A 17,986-nucleotide genomic window follows, 5' to 3' on the forward strand; every position below is an offset into this window, starting at 1 on the left:
AGAAAGGTGGACAGAAAGCGGGGCAAGGTTTCTTAAATTCTTCTGAAGAGGAGACTTCCCCGCTTCTGAGGGCAGCGGGCAGACAGAAGGTGTAGGTTCCCATTTCCTTGAATTAAGAAAACAGGTTTCTCCCCAAACTGAGGGGGTGGAAAGTACCGGGCCTTATCATAAACCACAGAAAGGCGCTCTCCGCAAAGAAGAACCGGACCCCTGAGACCCCTCAGGACTCAGGGAGACGGGGGAGCCCTCGCCCCAGTCCACCGCCAGTGCACGGACCCGGGAGAGGCGGGAAGGGAAGGGGCGCTGCTGAGGAAACCACCTCAGGCCACAACTCGGCCTCAACTCCCTCAGCCCTCTGAGAGGTGATGCAAAAGGAGGCGGGCGTGTGCAAGAGGCCCGAGGAAGAGCGAGCGAGGAGGGCGTCGGACTCGTTCCCAGCCTCCGCCAAACACCAAACACCCCCCCCAGACGCCAAGGCTAAGCCACCCACCCCCTTCCACAACCGCCACCTCCGCTCCACCGCGCCGAGAGGATACCAGAGGGGCCTCTCCGCACCTCGCTCCTCTCTCCTCCTGGCTTCCCACAGCACCCCCAGTCCCGGGCAGCCTCACACCTCGCGCCGCCAACGCCGCTCCCGACCCCTCCAACCCCAACGCCGACACGGGCAGCCCCCTTCTCCCCGGACTCCGGCATGGAGCACAGGGAACGGTGTTACCTTCTGCCCCACCAGAGGTGCCCCTGGCCTGGGGGTGCCGCTGCGCTCGATCCCGGGAGGAGGTTTTCGGTACTTTGAATAATCCCCTTTTGCCGCTTTTCCCTCCCCCACAACCAGTCTCAGTCCCAAAATGGCGCCGACCCGATCCGCAATGTTCTGGGCCAAGTCTCGCGAGATCGTGGAAGGTGGCGAGGCGGGGAAAGAAATAGAGAGGTTGAAGAGAAGTCTGGGGAGGGGAAGGCGGGGCGAGGAAAAGAAGGAGGGAGAAAGGGTGTGGAAGAAGCGGTGCGAACGAACCTACTGGGCGGGGCAGCAGGAAGAGCGCCTCCACCAGAGAACCTTCTGGCCCAAGCAACCGCTCAAGCCCCGGTCAGAGAAGCTCCGCCCTCTACGTAGAGCGGCGGGAGGAAGGGAAGAGGGCGTGGTTACGATTGGGGGCGGGGCTTCGAGGAGGCCCGGGAGCAGGGGCGCGCTAGGGGCGGTGGCTCCGCGCGGTGACGTCAGGAGCAGCTGGAGTCGGGGATTACCCCCTGCTGCTGACGTGTGGATGGTGAACAATCGGGAACGTTCGGTGAAAGGGGGAATTCCCCGCCGCTCCCGAAGGAGCCCCTCCTCCGCCCCTCCCCCCGCCCGGGGCCGCCCCAGAGCCGAAGATGGTAGGGCCGCGGGGAGCTAGAGGCGGCCGCTCGAGCTCGGGTGGCGCGCGTTGCGACGTCTTCCCCGGCACCAAGCTCGGAGGATCAGCGGCGCGCGCCTCTCGCCGAGTACCGCGCTGGAGCCCGGGTGAATCGGAGCTGACGCGTCGTCCGTACACTGCCTTGAGCTGGCGGAGCGGCGGCCGTGCTGGCGCGGGAGTGACTGGGCACCACGAAGCCGTGGATCCGCGAGCGCGCGCAAATGCGGAGCGTGTCGGACTTCAATCGTGTATTTGGGAGGCCGGTGGCTGAGGAAGCGAGACTCGCTGGGAACAAGGCCCAGATTCTCAAAAGGCAAAAAATGACTACTAGGTATAATCCTGCTAATGATCATTTTTCTCTCTAGTAAAGCTCCGATAAATGGATCATTTCAACAGAGGTATCAGAACTCTGCATAGCCCATACGATTTTTTTTAAGAGTGTCATGGTCAGTGCCCAGTTGTTTCTCTAATTGTGATACCTTTTCTCCTTATAACTGAAGACTCACTTTCAAACCGGGGAAATCCGAATTCCAGGGGAAAGACAACCACGTTTGCTTAGAGGGAATGTGGGGAGAGGGTGTCTTAACAAGGGGAACTCTGGAAAATAAAAGGACAGGTATTTGGCTTTCGCCCTCTCCCAAGCCGCAAGGACTTCATACTCAGAAACTTTATGGTTCGTTTATGTGCATCATGAGGTTTGTAGTTTAGTGAGCTGCTTCTAAAAGATCCCTGAAAGACTGCTGGAATATAAACTCACCAAAATTTACACTTCCCAACCTTTTTATTTTGGTCTTGGGAGATGGCCATTTTTGGCAATTAATAATGCCCGGCTGGGTGGTAAGGAAAGGGAATTAATTAACACTTGCTGAACACCCTATGTTAGGCATTTTAATCCCCGTATGGACCTCTGAGGTGGGTGGTGTTTTCCTCTTTTTTTTTTTTTTTTTTTTTTTTTGCAGATGAGGAAACTGGTACAGATTAATGTGGGGTTTTTTTTGTTTTGTTTTTTTTTTTTTTGTAGAGACAGAGTCTCACTGTACCGCCCTCGGGTAGAGTGCCGTGGCGTCACACGTCTCACAGCAACCTCTAACTCTTGGGCTTCCGCGATTCTCCTGCCTCAGCCTCCCGAGCAGCTGGGACTACAGGCGCCCGCCACAACGCCCGGCTTTTTTTTTTGTTGCAGTTTGGCCAGGGCTGGGTTTGAACCCGCCACCCTCGGCATATGGGGCCGGCGCCCTACTCACTGAGCCACAGGCGCCGCCCCAGATTAATGTGTTTACCGTTACGCAGTATGGAAACCCGATGCCGCAATTTGTACCACATTCAACTCTGGTCTATCACACCACGTTGCTTCGGTAGAAGTAATTTATGTATTGAGAGCAGACCTGCTTATGCTTTTGTTTCTAAGCGTGATGTAAACCAAAGGAAAAAAAGAATAAAAGAAAAACCCAGTAGTTTGAACACACGCAAGTTGTGCCTTTCATATAATTAAAAAACACACTATTAAGTTGAAAAACAAGCAGTGAAATGGAAAAACAATTGTACCCGTAAAAGTGGATTAATATTTTTAATTTAGTATCAAATATTTGATTTACGTAACAAATACATATCAAGAGTGCTTAGCTTACAGATGACTAAGGAAAAAGACAACCACAATGGCTCAAAAAAATTAAAGGGCATGAACAAGCTACACATATGTATAAATATATACTGGGAGAGGAGGATCAGTAATTGTATGAAAATATATTTCTCCTCACCAAAATTCAGAAAAAATGAAAAATATAACCAAAAGTAGTATGCAACGTTTTATCTAGCGATTTGGCAAAGATTTAAAAAGACTAAAAACTTAGATGAGATGCTCCCTTCTGCAGCACTTATACTAAAATTAGAATGATATAGAGAAGATTAGCATTGCCCCGGATAAGGATGACAGTTAATGTAAAAATTTTACAAAAATATAAAAAACAAAACTTACATGAGTATATAAGAAATTGGCATTTATTAAAAAAAAAGAAATTGGCGTTTATTTGCATTAACCATATCAAAGAATGAAACTCTTTAAGGCTTTCTGAAAGATAATTTGACTTTTATAAAAATGTTAAAGTCATTGGCTCGGTGCCTGTGGCTCAAGTGGCTAAGCCACATACACCTGAGCTGGCGGGTTCGAATCCAGCCCGGTCTACCAAACAACAATGATGGCTGCAACCAAAAAAAAAATAGCAGGCTTTGTGGCGGGTGCCTGTGGTCCCAGCTACTTGAGAGGCTGAGGCAGGAGAATCACTTGAGCCCAGGAGTGGAGGTTGCTGGGAGCTCTGATGCCACTGCACTCTACCCAGGGAGACAGCTTGAGGCTCTGTCTAAAAAAAAAATTAAGTCATTAAAATAAGATACCAGGCGGTGCCTGTCAGTGAGTAGAGCGCCGGCCCCATGTACCCAGGGTGGCAGGTTCGACCTGGGTCCTGGCCCAACTGCAACAACAGTAAAAAAAAATAGCCAGGTATTGTGGCAGGTGCCTGTAGTCCCAGCTATTCTGGAGGCTGAGGCAAGAGAATTGCCTAAGCCCAGGAGTGAGAGGTTGCTGTGAGCTGTGACCTCACAGCACTCTACCAAGGGCTATAAAGTGAAACTCTTGTCTCTAAAAATAAGTAAATAAATAAAATAAAAATAAAAAGCTACTTAAAATAAAGCCAGTCTCAGTCTCACACCTGTAATCCTGGCACCCTGGGAGGTTGATGCGGTGGAATGCAGGGGTTCCAGACAAGCCTGAGCAAGATCTAGACCCGGCTTGAAAAATATTGGGGCACTGGAGTGGCTGCTACTCAGGAGGCTGAGGCGAGAGATTGCTTGAACCCAAGAGTTTGAGGTTGCTGTTAGTTATGATGCCATAGCACTCTACTGGCACTCTACTGAGGGCAATAAAGTGAGACTCTGTCTCAAAAAGAAAAAGAGAAAAAAGAAGGTCCAGCGAGGTGGCTCATGCCTGCAATCCTAGCCCTCTGGAAGGCCAAGGCAGGTTGATTGCCTGAGCTCAAAAGTTCCAACCAGCCTGAGCAAGAGCGAGACCCCCATCTCTAAAAATAGCAGGATGTTGTGTTAGAAACCTGTAGTCCCAGCTACTTGGGAGGCTGAGCGGAGAGACTCACTTAAACCCAAGAGGTTACTTTGAGCTATGACGCCACCGCAGTCTACTGAAGGTGATAACACAGTGGTTACAACGTTAGTCACATGCCCCCACCCCCCCAACCCTGGCAGTTTTAACTCAACTCGGCCAGGGTCAACTAAAGAGCAATAGCTGGGCGATATGGCAGGCGCCTATAGACCCAGCTACTTTAGAGGCTGAGGCAAGAGAATCACTTAAGCCCAAGAGTGTGAGGTTGCTATGAGCTATGACACCACCGCAGTCTACTAAAGGTGACAAAACAAGACTGTCTGGCTTGGTGCCCATAGCACAGTGGTTACAGCATTGGTCACATGCCCCAAGCCTGGCAGTTTTGAACTTGGCCAGGGTCAGCTAAAGAAAATGACAATTGCAACAAAAAAATAGCTGGGCAATATGGCAGGCACCTGTAGACCCAGCTACTTTAGAGGCTGAGGCAAGAGAATCACTTAAGCCCAAGAGTTTGAAGTTGCTGTGAGCTATTACATCACGGCATTCTACCCAGGGTGACAATGAGACTCTGTTTGAAAAGAAAAGAATAGGAAAAACAAAAAGTACATCTATACAATACCTTGTTCGAAAAAACAGGGCAAACCACTACATACAAACAGACATGTTCAATGCTTTATGAGATAAAAGTGTGTGGCAGAACAATATGTATACCAAGATCACCACTGTGATTTTTGAGAAGTCTGTATGTTTAAAAAGAATAACTTTTTAATATTCATCAAGTCAGCAGGACTTTTTGCTTTATACACTGTTATGTTATTTGAAGGTGCTATTTTATGATAATTTAATATTTAGAACTTAATTGTCCAAAGATCTGCAACAATTGAGAAGCAGAATAAAATATTTGTATAGGAAACATTCTTGAATTCTTCAAAACTAAACCTGGTATCTCTCTTCTTTGTTCCCATTACTTCTATAAATAATTATCTACTAATGTCTACCTCTGTCTTGGTCCTCCAAAGATATCCAAGCCTTCCTTATCATCCCCAAATAATTATTACACTAGATTTTTTTTTTTTTTTGAGACAAAGTCTCACTTTGTCACCCTCGGTAGAGTGCTGTGGCATCACAGTTCACAGCAACCTCCAGCTCTTGGGCTTAGGTGATTCTCTTGCCTCAGCCTCCAAGTAGCTGGGACTACAGGCACCTGCCACAACACCCAGCTATTTTTTTTTTTTTTTAACACCCAGCTATTTTTTGTTGCAGTTTAGCCGGGCCCGGGTTGGAACCCGCCACCCTCGGTATATGGGGCCAGTGCCCTACTCACTGAGCCACAGGCGCTGCTCATTATTACACTAGATTATAATTGCTTAATTTATTTTATTTATTTATGTATTTATTTTTTGAGACAGAGCCTCAAGCTGTCGCCCTGAATAGAGTGCCGCCTCCCAAATAGCTGGGACTACAGGCGCCCGCCACAACGCCCAGCTATTTTTTGGTTGCAGCTGTCATTGTTGTTTGGTGGGCCCAGGCTGGATTCTAACCCTCCAGCTTAAGTGTATGTGGCTGGCACCTTAGCCGCTTAAGCCACAGGCGCCAAGCCTAATTAATTTTTTTATTTTTTTATTTTTTTGAGACAGAGTCTCACTTTGTCGCCCCAGGTAGAGTGCTTATCATAGCTCATAGCAACCTCAAACTCGTGGCTTATGAGATTCTCTTGCTTTAGCCTCCCCAGTAGCTGGGACTACAGGTATCCCCTACAACGCCCTACTGTTATTAGAGATGAGTCTTGTTCTGGCCCAGGCTGGTCTCCAATTCATGAGCTCCGGCAATCCACCCCCCTCGGCTTCCCAGAGTGCTAGTATTACAGGCATGAGTCACTGCACCCAGCCTTTTGTTTGAGATGTCTCAAGCTGTCACCCTGGGTAGAATGCTGTGGCGTCATAGCTCACAGCAACCTCTAACTTGGGCTCAAGCCATCCTCTTGCCACAGTTTTTCTATTTTTAGTAGAGACAGGGTTCCACGTTTGCTCAGGCTAGTCTTGAACTCCTGAACTCAACCTATCCACCCCCCCTCGGCCTCCCAAAGTGCTAGGATTACAGGCATGAGCCACAATGCAGAGCCTCCCCCACTTTTTTTCCTGAAAGGGAGTCCACTCTGTTGCCCTGCATCATGGTGTGCGTCATCATAGCTCACAACAACCTCATGATTTTGGGCTCAAGTGATCCTCCTGCTTCAGACTCCCAAGTAGCTGGGACTATAGGTGCCAGCCACAACACCCAGTTAGTTTTTCTTTCTTTTTTGAGACAGAGCCGTAAGCTGTCACCCTATGTAGAGTGCTGTGACATCACAGCTCACAGCAAGCTCCAGCTCCTGGGCTCAAGTGATTCTCTGGCCTCTGCCTCCCAAGTAGCTGGGACTACAGGTGCCCACTACAATGTCAGGCTATTTGGGTTTTTTTTTTTCTTTTTTCTTTATTTATTTTTTTTGCAGTTTCTGGCTGGGGCTGGGTTTGAACCCACCACCTCCCTGGCTATTTTTTGGTTGCAGCCATCATTGTTGTTTGGCGGCCCAGGCTGGATTCGAACCTGCCAGCTTAGGTGTATGTGGCTGGTGCCTTAGCCACTTGAGCCACAGGCACTGAGCCTAGTTAGTTTTTCTATTTATAGAAATGGGATCTCCCTCTTGCTCAGGTTGGTCTGGAACTTGTGAGCTTAAACAATCCCTCCTCTTTAGCTTCCCAGAATGCTAGGATTATAGGTGTAAGTCACCTGGCACCTGGCCTTAATTGCTTAATTTTTTTTTTTTTTTTGGAGACAGAGCCTCAAGCTGTCGCCCTGGGTAGAGTGCTGTGGATCACAGCTCACAGCAACCTCCAACTACTGAGCTCAAACAAGTCTCCTGCCTCTCCCTCCCAAGTAGCTGAGACTACAGGCGCCTGCCACAACACCCAGCTATTTTTTGGTTTCAGCCATCATTGTTGTTTGGCGGGCCCGGGCTGGATTCGAACCTGCCAGCTCAGATGTATGTGGCTGGCGCCTTAGCTGCTTGAGCCACAGGCACCAAGCCTAATTGCTTAATTTCTTAACCTGTGCTTACTTCTCTACCACTGGACTCAAAGATTCTTGAAAACAGTGACCATGTCTCACTCATATTTGTCCATAGCAACTAGTAGTTTCCACCACAGTGTAAATATCCCAATGATTCTTTTTTAAACCTAACAAATCTATTACATGTACACAAGAGCCATACAAATTATGAACTCCCCAATATTTGTTAAATGCATGATTACCTCACCTTTTGTCTTTGTGTTAGCTGCACGCTATCTGCAATTCTTAGGATGCCCCCTGTTTTGTTTTGTTTTTTTTTTTTTTTTTTTTTTGTAGAGACAGAGTCTCACTGTACCACCCTCGGTAGAGTGCCGTGGTATCACACGGCTCACAGCAACCTCTAACTCTTGGGCTTAGAGTGATTCTCTTGCCTCAGCCTCCCAAGCAGCTGAGACTATAGGATCTGCCACAACGCCCAGCTATTTTTTGTTGCAGTTTGGCTGGGGCCCCACCACCCTTGGTATATGGGGCCGGCGCCCCACTCACTGAGCCACAGGCGCCGCCACTTCTGCTCACTTTTTTTTTTTTTGAGACAGAGCCTCAAGCTCTCACCCTGGGTAGAGTGCCATGGCGTCACAGCTGAGTGCTATGGCGTCACAGCTCACAGCAACCTCCAACTCCTAGGCTCCAGCAATTCTTCTGCCTCTGCCTCCCAAGTACCTGGGACTACAGGCACCCACCACAACGCCCGCCCAGCTATTTTTTGGTTGCAGCTGTCATTGTTGTTTGCCGAGCCCGGGCTGGATTAGAACCCGCCAGCTCAGGTGTCTGTGTCTGGTGCCTTAGCTGCTCGAGCCACAGGCACTGAGCCTTCTGCTTGCTTTTGTACTTTGCACATTCTTATTTGTTATAGCCCTAGGAGACCTGTTCAAATAACTAGCAGCTAAAGCTCAAAACTTCCTTCTCTACACCTTTATGTAGATTTAATCTCACTTTTATCACTGTTTTTTTTTTTTTTTTTTTTTTTTGTAGAGACAGAGTCTCACTTTATGGCCCTCGGTAGAGTGCCATGTCTTCACACAGCTCACAGCAACCTCCAACTCCTGGGCTTAAGCGATTCTCTTGCCTCAGCCTCCCGAGCAGCTGGGACTACAGGCGCCCGCCACAACGCCCGGCTATTTTTTGGTTGCAGTTTGTCCGGGGCCGGGTTCAAACCCGCCACCCTCGGCATATGGGGCCTGCGCCTTACCGACTGAGCCACAGGCGCCGCCACTTTTATCACTGTTTTATCTATTTGTTCTTTTTATCCCCTTTTCCATAAAGTGAGAACCTATTCAGGGGTACTGTTCTATGCATCTCCTGCTCTAAACAAATGTTCAGCCCAGGGCGGCGCCTGTGGCTCAGAGGGATAGGGTGCCAGTCCCATATGCTGGAGGTGGTGGGTTCAAACCCAGCCTCGGCCAAAAACCACAAAAAAAAAAAAAAAAAAAAATGCTTAGCCCATAGTAGGCCTCAATAAATGGGGTTTCATTGAGTATTTATTGAGGCTCATGGTAATCACAATATTGCTGATCTTTTATTGTTGCTGGCTGGATGATCCAAGCATCCAGAACCCACCAGCTGCTGTACCCATGCTCCAGCACCGCTAACAAGTCTCTGAGTGGCTGAGGTACCAAAATTTCGTTTTAGTCTGTGTTTACTACCAGTTGTGGTCCTGCTATTGTGTTTTGGCTGTTCACAGTCTTAGGTGAGATTCAAGTATCTTGGAAAACATCAGAAACTCACAGAGCCTTTTTTCTTGGTATGATCAAAAATATTTGACACCGTTTCTCTCTTCTGGCAAGTTTCACAATGTTGTGTTCATCTGTGTTGATCCTTGTGTTTCAGGGCCAGGGGAAAGGCAGCGGTGGCCCATGCCTATAATCCCAGCACTCTGGGAGGCAGAGGTGGGAGGATTGCTTGAGTACAGGAGTTAGAGACCAGCCTGAGCAAGAGTGAGACTCCCGTCTCTAAAATTAACCGGGTGTTGTAGACAGCACCTGTAGTCCCAGCTACTTGGGAGAGTGAGGCAAGTGGATCACTTGAGCCCAAGAACTTAAGGTTGCTGTGAGCTATGACACCACAGCATTCTAGCAAGGATGACAAAGTGAGACTCTTGTCTCACAATAAATAAATAAATAAATAAAGTTTGCTCAATTTATCCTCATTAGTATAGTAGTGGGGAAAAAAACTTGTTGGCTCACCACCTGTAGCACAGTAGTTAATGCCACCAGCCACATACACCAAGGGTGAGGGGTTCAAACTCAGCCCAGGCCAGCTAAATAACAATGACAACTACAACAAAAAGTAGCCGGGCATTGTGGTGGGCCCTTGTAGTCCCAGCTACTTGGGAGGCTGAGACAAGAGAATCACTTAAGCTCAAGAGTTTGAGGTTGCTGTGAGCTGTGACACCACAGGACTCTACTGACATAGTAAGAGGGTGACATAGTAACACTCTGTCTCAAAAAGAGAAAAAGTTGCGGGGCGGCGCCTGTGGCTCAGTCAGTAAGGCGCCGGCCCCATATACCAAGGGTGGCGGGTTCAAACCCAACCCTGGCTGAACTGCAACCAAAAAATAGCTGGGCATTGTGGCGGGCGCCTGTAGTCCCAGCTACTCGGGAGGCTGAGGCAAGAGAATCGCTTAAGCCCAGGAGTTGGAGGTTGCTGTGAGCTGTGTGATGCCACAGCACTCTACCGAGGGCCATAAAGTGAGACTCTGTCTCTACCAAAAAAGAAAAAAAGATAAAAAGTTGCTAGGCACGGTGGCTCATGTCTGTAATCCTAGCACTTGGGAGGCCGAGGCCAGTGGATTGCCTGTGAGCTCATGGGTTCAAGACCAGCCAGAGCCAGAGCAAGACCTCATCTCTAAAATAACTGGGCATTGTGGCTGGGTGTCTTTAGTGTCAGATAGTTGGTAGACTGAGGCAAGAGATTCACTTGAGCCTAACAGTTTTTTATTTCCCAATTTAATCCATTAAAATACACCATATTTAAATATTTCAAAAGGAACATTTTCTTCCTTTTTATGAGTTTTTATTTATTTATTTATTTTTTGAATTTTTTTTTGAGACAGAGCCTCAAGCAGTCACCTTGTGTAGAGTGCTGTGCCATCACAGCTCACAGCAAACTCCTACTCCTGGGCTCAAGCAATTCTCCTGCCTCTGCCTCCCAAGTAGCTGGGACTACAGGCACCCACCACAACGCTCAGCTATTTTTTCGTTACAGCCATCATTGTTGTTTGGTGGACCCGGGCTGGATTCGAACCTGCCAGTTCAGGTGTATGTGGTGGCGCCTTAGCGACTTGAGCCACTGGTGCCAAGCCTTGATGAGTTTTTAAATTACATATAGGATTAATTGCTGGAGAATTGACCACCTGCCTGGGTTGACAAATATTCTTCATTACACCAGTTCTGCAGGGCCTGGTTTCTGTAATTGGCACTCTCAACTCTGCTTCTTGTCCCTCTGTGCTGGGAGGTATGCAAGTACCCTTTCCATGATCCCAGTTAGCAGCAAAAATGTTTAAATATTCTCTCCAATGTGTGACTTCCAAAATATTGTCTCTGTGCATGGCATTTATGATTTTAAACCTACAGCAGGAATGCGAATATGTAATTATTGCAGGTAAAGTGAAGAATACATTCTGTAGTGTTTTAAAAGATTTTTTTGTTTGTTTGTTTTGAGACAGGGTTTCATTATGTCACCCTCGGTAGAGTGCTGTGGCATCACACGTCACAGAAACCTCAAAGTCCTGGGCTCAAGCGACTCTCCTGCCTCACCCTCCTGAGCAGCTGGGATTACAGTGCCCAACACAATGCCTGGCTATTTTTGGTTGCAGTTATCATTGTTGTTTAGCAGGCCCAGGCCGGGCTCGAACCTGCCAGCCTCAGTGTATGTGGCCAGCTCCCTACTCACTGAGCTATGGGTGCTGAGCCAAAAAGATTTATTCTTGTATTTCAATTTTTTTTTTTTTTTTTAATTTTTGAGACAGACTCATTTTGTTACCCTCAGTAGAGTATCATGGCATCATAGCTCACAGTAACCTCTGACTCATGGGCTCAAGTGATCCTCTTGCATCAGTTTTTCTATTTTTAGTAGAGATGGGGGTCTCCCTTTTGCCCAGGCTGGTCTCCAACTCGTGAGTTCAAGCTATCCACCTGCCTCAGCCTCCCAGAGCGCTAGGATTATAGGAGTGAGCCACGTCTGCCCCTCCCCCGTGCGCCTCCTCCCCCACAGCCTCCCTGGGGCATAATTGACCCCACCTACCACACCCACACCCCCTGCACCTTATAAAATTCTGGATTACACAAGTAGAAAGCAAGTCCAGGGTGGCGCCTGTGGCTTAAGGAGTAGGGCACTGGTCCCATATGCCAGAGGTAGCGGGTTCAAACCCAGCCCTGGCCAAGAACCAAAAAGAAAGCAAGTCCAGAGCTGGATCACCTTGCTGCCTCCTGATTCTATCTTTATACAATAAACATGTGAGACAAGTGCTTAGGTGTATTTTCTATAAGTTTATTAATATTTGCAAAATAAACTGCAAACCCCAAATCCTGTTTTCAGTCTCACTAGCATCTGGAGTGGAAAGAATGGGGAGGTATGGCCAATGAGTGATTGTTTGGAAAGGGAAAAATAAAGGCAAGATGTAGACTGTCCCTAGTGTTTATCTTACTAGGTTTCCAAGTTCATTTTTGGTTGGCATCCTCCACTTATAACTCTGAGTATGCATTTTAGGAAAGGAAATTAATCATATCCTTTAGAAACTTTATTGAATCAATTGCTTCTCAATGCAAGTAATTGCCAACCCTCCCATCCTTTCTATTTAAGTAAGTTAATACCTCTCATAATATTAGGCCTAATTGGCTAATGAGCATGTAGGGATATACAGGGATGTGATCAAAAGCCAATCAAAGGAAATAAGGGAAGCAAAACCAAAAGGTTCTCATTTTGGTACCTAGTATTGAGTCTTCAAGCTTCAGAATTAGAGTAATCTTATCAATTCAACTTTCGTGAGACCAGAAGCTGTCTTCACTCTAACCAGCTTTTGTTAACATTTATAGAATTAATATGATAACATTTTATGATTTGAGAAGTCACTTAGGCTCAGTGCCTGTAGCTCAGTGCCTAGGGCACCAGCCATATACACTGAAGCTGGTGGGTTCAAACCCAGCCCAGGCCTGCTAAACAACAATGACAGCTACAACAAAAAAATAGCCAGGCGTTGTGGCAGTTGCCTGTAGTCCCAGCTACTTGGGAGGATAAGGCAAGAGAATTGCTTAAGCCCAAGAGTTTAAGATTGCTGTGAGCTGGGATGCCACAGCACTCTACCAAAGGCGACATAGTGAGACTCTGTCTCAAATAAAGAAAAATATGCCAGGTACAGTGGCTCACACCTGTAATCCCAGCACTTGGGAGGCCGAGATGGGTGGATTGCCTGAGCTCACAGGTTCAAGACCAGCCTGAGCAAGAGCGAGACCCTTGTCTCAAAAAGTAGGCCCAGCTACTCGGGAGGCTGAGGCAAGAGAATCGCTTAAGTCCAAGAGTTTGAGGTTGCTGTGAGCTGTGACGCTACGGCACTTTACCGAAGATGACAAAGTAAGACTCTGTCTCAAAAAAAAGAAAAATTAAACTTTATGAGTAATTTGTTATAATTTGTTGTGATTTTTCTAGTTTTTTCCTATGCATACTTACACATATATTTTACTAAAATTGGATTATAAATATATATAACATTTTGCAATTTATTGTTTAAACTTGATAGTATAGCATAAATAACTTGACACTTTTTTTTTTTTTTTGCAGTTTTTGGCCAGGGCTGGGCTTGAACCCGCCACTTTCGGCATATGGAGCTGGTGCCTTACTCCTTTGAGCCACAGGCGCTGCCCATAACTTGACACTCTTTAATTTTTTTTTAAGAGACAGAGTCTCACTTTGTTGTGCTCAGTAGAGTGCTGTGCTGTCACAACTCACAGCAACCTCCAACTCTTGGGCTTATGCAATTCTCTTGCCTCAGCCTCCTGAGTAGCTGGGACTACAGGTGCCCGCCACAATGCCTGGCTTTCTTTTTTGTTGTTGCAGTTTGGCCAGGCTGAGTTCAAACCTGCCACCCTCGATATATGGGGCTGGCACCCTACTCACTGAGCCACGGGCACCGCTCAGACGCTTTTTAATTTGTTTTTTGTTGTTGTTTCACAATGGCTCTTGATCTGTCACCCAGGGTGGACTGCACTGGCACTATTATAGCTTACTGCAGCCTTGAACTCCTGGGCTTTAGCAATCCTCCCTGCTCAGTCTCCCTAGTAGCTGGGACTGCAGGTGAACACACTCATGCTTGGCTAATTTTATTATTTTTTTGTAGAGACAAGGATCTTGCTGTGTTGCCTAGGCTTACCTTTTTTTTTTTTAGAGACAGAGTCTCACTTTGTCACCCTCAATAGAGTGCTGTAGCGTCACAGCTCACAGCAACCTCCAGCTCTTGGGCTTAGGCTATTCTTTTGCCTCAGCCTCCCAAGTAGCTGGGACTACAGGCGCCTACTACAACGCCCGCCTATGCCGAGGCTTACCTTGAACTCTTACCTCACATCCCTGAGTAGCTGGGATTACAGGAACAGGCAACTATGCCTGGCAACTTATTATTTTTAAAAATTATATAATCGGTGGTGCCTGTGGCCCAGTGAGTAGGGTGCTGACCCCATATACTGAGGGGGGTGGGTTCAAACCTGGCCCCAACCAAACTGCAACAAAAAAATAGCCAGGTGTTGTGGCAGGCACCTGTAGTCCCAGCTACTGGGGAGGCTGAGGCAAGAGAATTGCCTAAGCACAGAAGTTGGAGGTTGCTGTGAGCTGTGTGACGCCATAGCACTCTATTGAGGGTGATAAAATGAGACTCTTCTGTCTCTACAAAAAAAAAAAAAAAAAAATTGTATAATCGTCTATTGGGAGAATTTACCTTATTTAATTAGTGCCTTATGGAAGGACATTTAGGTTGTATCTACTATTTTTCTTATAAACTATGTGGTAATTAACATTTCTGATTTTTTTTTTTTTTTTTTTTTTGAGACACAGTCTCACTTGGTCACCCTTGGTAGAGTGCCCTGGCATCTTAGCTCACAGCAACCTCAAACTTTTGGGTTCAAGTTATTCTCTTGCTTTAGCCTCCCAGGTAGCCAGGACTATAGGCACCTGCCACAGCGCCCAGCTATTTACTTATTTTTTTTGGGGGGGGTCTCACTCTGGCTCAGGCTGGTCTCGATCCTTCGAGCTCAGGCAATGCACCCGCCTCAGACTCCCAAGTGCTAGGATTACAGGCATGAGCCACCGCACCCAGCTAACATTTCTGAATTTACAGAGTATGTTTGGAAAGGGAGCAGAGGGCAGTGGTGGAAAAAGTATGATAATATGCAAGTAGGTGAATCATTGAGCTAAGGATATAGTTTTAACAGGGAGATATAGTGAAAATGACATTACTCGGGCAGTGCTGTGGCTCAAAATAGTAGGGTGCCGGCCCCATATGCCAGAGGTGGTGGGTTCAAACCCAGCCCCGGCCATAAACTGCAAAAAAAAAAAAAAAAATGACATTACTTATTGATCACTTATGATGAACCAGATCCTAGTTAGATGTGATCTGTTCTGCCATTTGCCTTAATAATGTTACTATTTTTACTTTAATAGACTCAGATTAATCTGGAATCCATGTAGTAGCACAAAGAGTGTGAGCTTTGGAGTTAGACCTGGGTTTGAGTCCTAGCTCAGTTAAACTCAGATTTTTTTTTTTTCAGGTTCCAAATGGGTTTTTTGTTTTGCTATTTTTGATGACTATAAATAAGTGTTTCCACTATGGAAAAAAAAGTTAGCACAGTACATTTTCATGACTGGGGAATGGATTTTCTGAAGTTGTCTTCAATAGGACAAAAACTTAGAAAAAAACTCCAACCTTAATGTTGGAATTCAGTTCTTTATATAAAGTCCCTTGTAAAAACAAAACAGAATAAAAATACCGAAAAGGAGGGGCAGAGCAAAATTTTAGAAAGAAAAAAGAAAGGAAATGGAAATAAGAGGGTTTATTGCTTCTCCTCAGCTTCCTCCTTGGTCTCCTTCACTGAAAGAGCTTCTAGCTTTTCATCTCCTTTTTCAGCATTATCGTTTTTACCTGATCCTGCTTTCTTTTCTCTCTCTTCCATCTCTTTCCTGCATTCTTCAAACTTTGTTTTGAATTCTGTGCATTTTCAGTATTTAGGAAGCGGATGGCCAACAGCTCCGGCTTGGGACACTCATCAGCGAAGTCGGCGTGGGTGTTCCAGACCCAGGCACGGTCACTGCCCGCACTGGGCTTCAGCTCCATCATCGGTGTGATGTAGTGGTTGGCGCAGATCTTCAGGGTTTTGTCCCTCCTTATGCAAAAGCAGATGGTCCCTTTCTCCTCCCTTTCTCCTTGTGCTTAAGGAGCTTGACGTCACCAGTGCCTCATTCCTTCCATTCTGGAAGATAGTTCTCAGAAGCAAATCGGAATAGCTTTGCACGCATTTTTTTTTTTTTTTTTTGTAGAGACAGAGTCTCACTGTACCGCCCTCGGGTAGAGTGCCGTGGCGTTACACAGCTCACAGCAACCTCTAACTCTTAGGCTTACTCGATTCTCTTGCCTCAGCCTCCCGAGCAGCTGGGACTACAGGCGCCCGCCACAACGCCCGCTATTTTTTGTTGCAGTTTGGCCGGGGCTGGGTTTGAACCCGCCACCCTCGGTATATGGGGCCGGCGCCCTACTCACTGAGCCACAGGTGCCGCCCAGCTTTGCACGCATTTTAAAAAGCTCTTCTTCATCTTCTTACAGCGTTTTAATTTCTTGCTCAAGAAGAGAAACTATTGGCTCAAACTGTGGGTCATGGTTGGACTCATCTGCGTTCTCAGCGGAGGTATCGTAGTCCTCATGAGTATCGTTCACAAACATCCATCAAAGCTGTGCAGAGACTGGCAGGGGCTCCAGAAACTTGGCCACCACATGCAGAGTGGCCTGGGAGAAACTGCCCGTTTCCTCATCTGTAAAATACAGGTGACATCTTGGTGGCCGCCATGGGGGCGCGGCGGTGGCGGCTGGGCTGGCTTGGTCATCGCAGGCTCCGCTAAACTCAGAATTTAAAAAAAATTGTTTTCAACTCAGATTTATTTTATATTACATGCTATTGCTGGGCGGCACCTGTGGCTCAGTGAGTAGGGTGCCTGCCCCATATACAGAGGGTGGTGGGTTCAAACCCAGCTCCGACCAAACTGCAACAAAAAAATAGCTGGGCATTGTGGCAGGTGCCTGTAGTCCCAGCTACTCTGGAGGTTGAGGCAAGAGAATTGCCTAAGCCCAGGAGTTGGAGGTTGCTGTGAGCTGTGACGCACCAGCACTCTACCAAGGGTGATAAAGTGAGACTCTGTCTCTAAAAAAAAAAAAATAATAATAATAATAATAGATGCTGTTGCTATGCTATCTGTTGAGGATATAGAAGTAATGAAGATACAGGTCCCACCTCCAAATTCTTACAGCCTGAAGGATGAAACTCACACAGTATCTATTTTGTTCACAGGTTAAGACATAAATCTTGGCAGGGCAGGGTGGCTCACACCTATAATCCTAGCACTGTGGGATGCCAAGGTGTGTGGATTGCTTGAGCTCAGGAGTTCAAGATAAGCCTGAGCAAGAGTGAGACTCTCATCTCTAGCAAAAATAGAAAACATGGGTGGCGGCACCTGTGGCTCAGTGAGTAGGGTGCCAGCCCCATATACCAAGGCGGGTTCGAACCCAGCCCCAGCCAAACTGCAACAAAAGAATAGCTGGGCGTTGTGGCAAGTGCCTGTAGTCCAAGCTATTTGGGAGGCTGAAGCAACAGAATCGCCTAAGCCCAAGAGCTGGAGGTTGCTGTGAGCTGTGGTGCCATATCACTCTACCGAGGGCGACAAAGTAAATTCTGTCTGTAAAAAAAAAAAAAAAAAATCGCTGGGCATTGTGACGGGTGCCTATAGTCCCAACTACTTGGAAGGCTGAGGCAAGAGAATCACTTAAGCCCAGTAGTTTGAGGTTGCTGAGAGAGTGATGCCACAGCACTCTACTGAGGGCAAAATAATGAGACTCTGTCTCAAAAAAACTCTTTATATTTCAAAATCACTTTACGCTCTGAAAGACACCAGCCTTCCTCATGTTCTCCAAATCTTTCATAGAATCATAATTTATGTAGAAATCTGCATATGTCTTCTTTCTTGGTTCAGCCACAGCAAACTTATAGAAAGCTGCAATCCCCAGGGATACAACAAATGCTCCAACAATATGAATCCGCAGGTACCTGGCCAAGAGGCCACGCATCTGAGGTTTGGCCAAAGCACTGGAAGCCATGGTAATTACTGTCCTTGATGGGTTTGCCAACCTCAA

The 17,986-nt window shown here is 46.9% G+C and overlaps 1 protein-coding gene, 1 non-coding gene and 1 pseudogene across 4 annotated transcripts in view; 1 reads left to right on the plus strand and 2 right to left on the minus strand.

Annotated features, from left to right (window-relative positions):
• The window catches only part of GPBP1 (GC-rich promoter binding protein 1), an 81,496-nt gene extending 80,378 nt beyond the window's left edge, over positions 1 to 1,118 (minus strand). For 2 of the 3 annotated variants that reach the window (XM_053590292.1, XM_053590290.1), the window contains exon 1: positions 716 to 986. The gene's annotated coding sequence lies outside the window, so the exon portion shown is untranslated. Of the gene's footprint in view, positions 1 to 715; positions 987 to 1,012 lie in introns of those variants that run through there. The other variant, XM_053590291.1, reaches the window with a different exon arrangement.
• Positions 1,119 to 3,246: 2,128 nt separating this feature from the next.
• On the plus strand, positions 3,247 to 3,352 carry LOC128592688 (U6 spliceosomal RNA). Its single transcript, XR_008381974.1, has one exon. It is a non-coding gene; the product is annotated as a U6 spliceosomal RNA (small nuclear RNA).
• Positions 3,353 to 15,354: 12,002 nt separating this feature from the next.
• LOC128585237 (ran-specific GTPase-activating protein-like) lies at positions 15,355 to 16,104 on the minus strand (annotated as a pseudogene).
• Between the last annotated feature and the right edge of the window lie 1,882 nt (positions 16,105 to 17,986).

This window comes from Nycticebus coucang, chromosome 1 (assembly GCF_027406575.1).
Source record: "Nycticebus coucang isolate mNycCou1 chromosome 1, mNycCou1.pri, whole genome shotgun sequence".
In the NCBI taxonomy this organism is placed as follows: domain Eukaryota; kingdom Metazoa; phylum Chordata; class Mammalia; order Primates; family Lorisidae; genus Nycticebus; species Nycticebus coucang.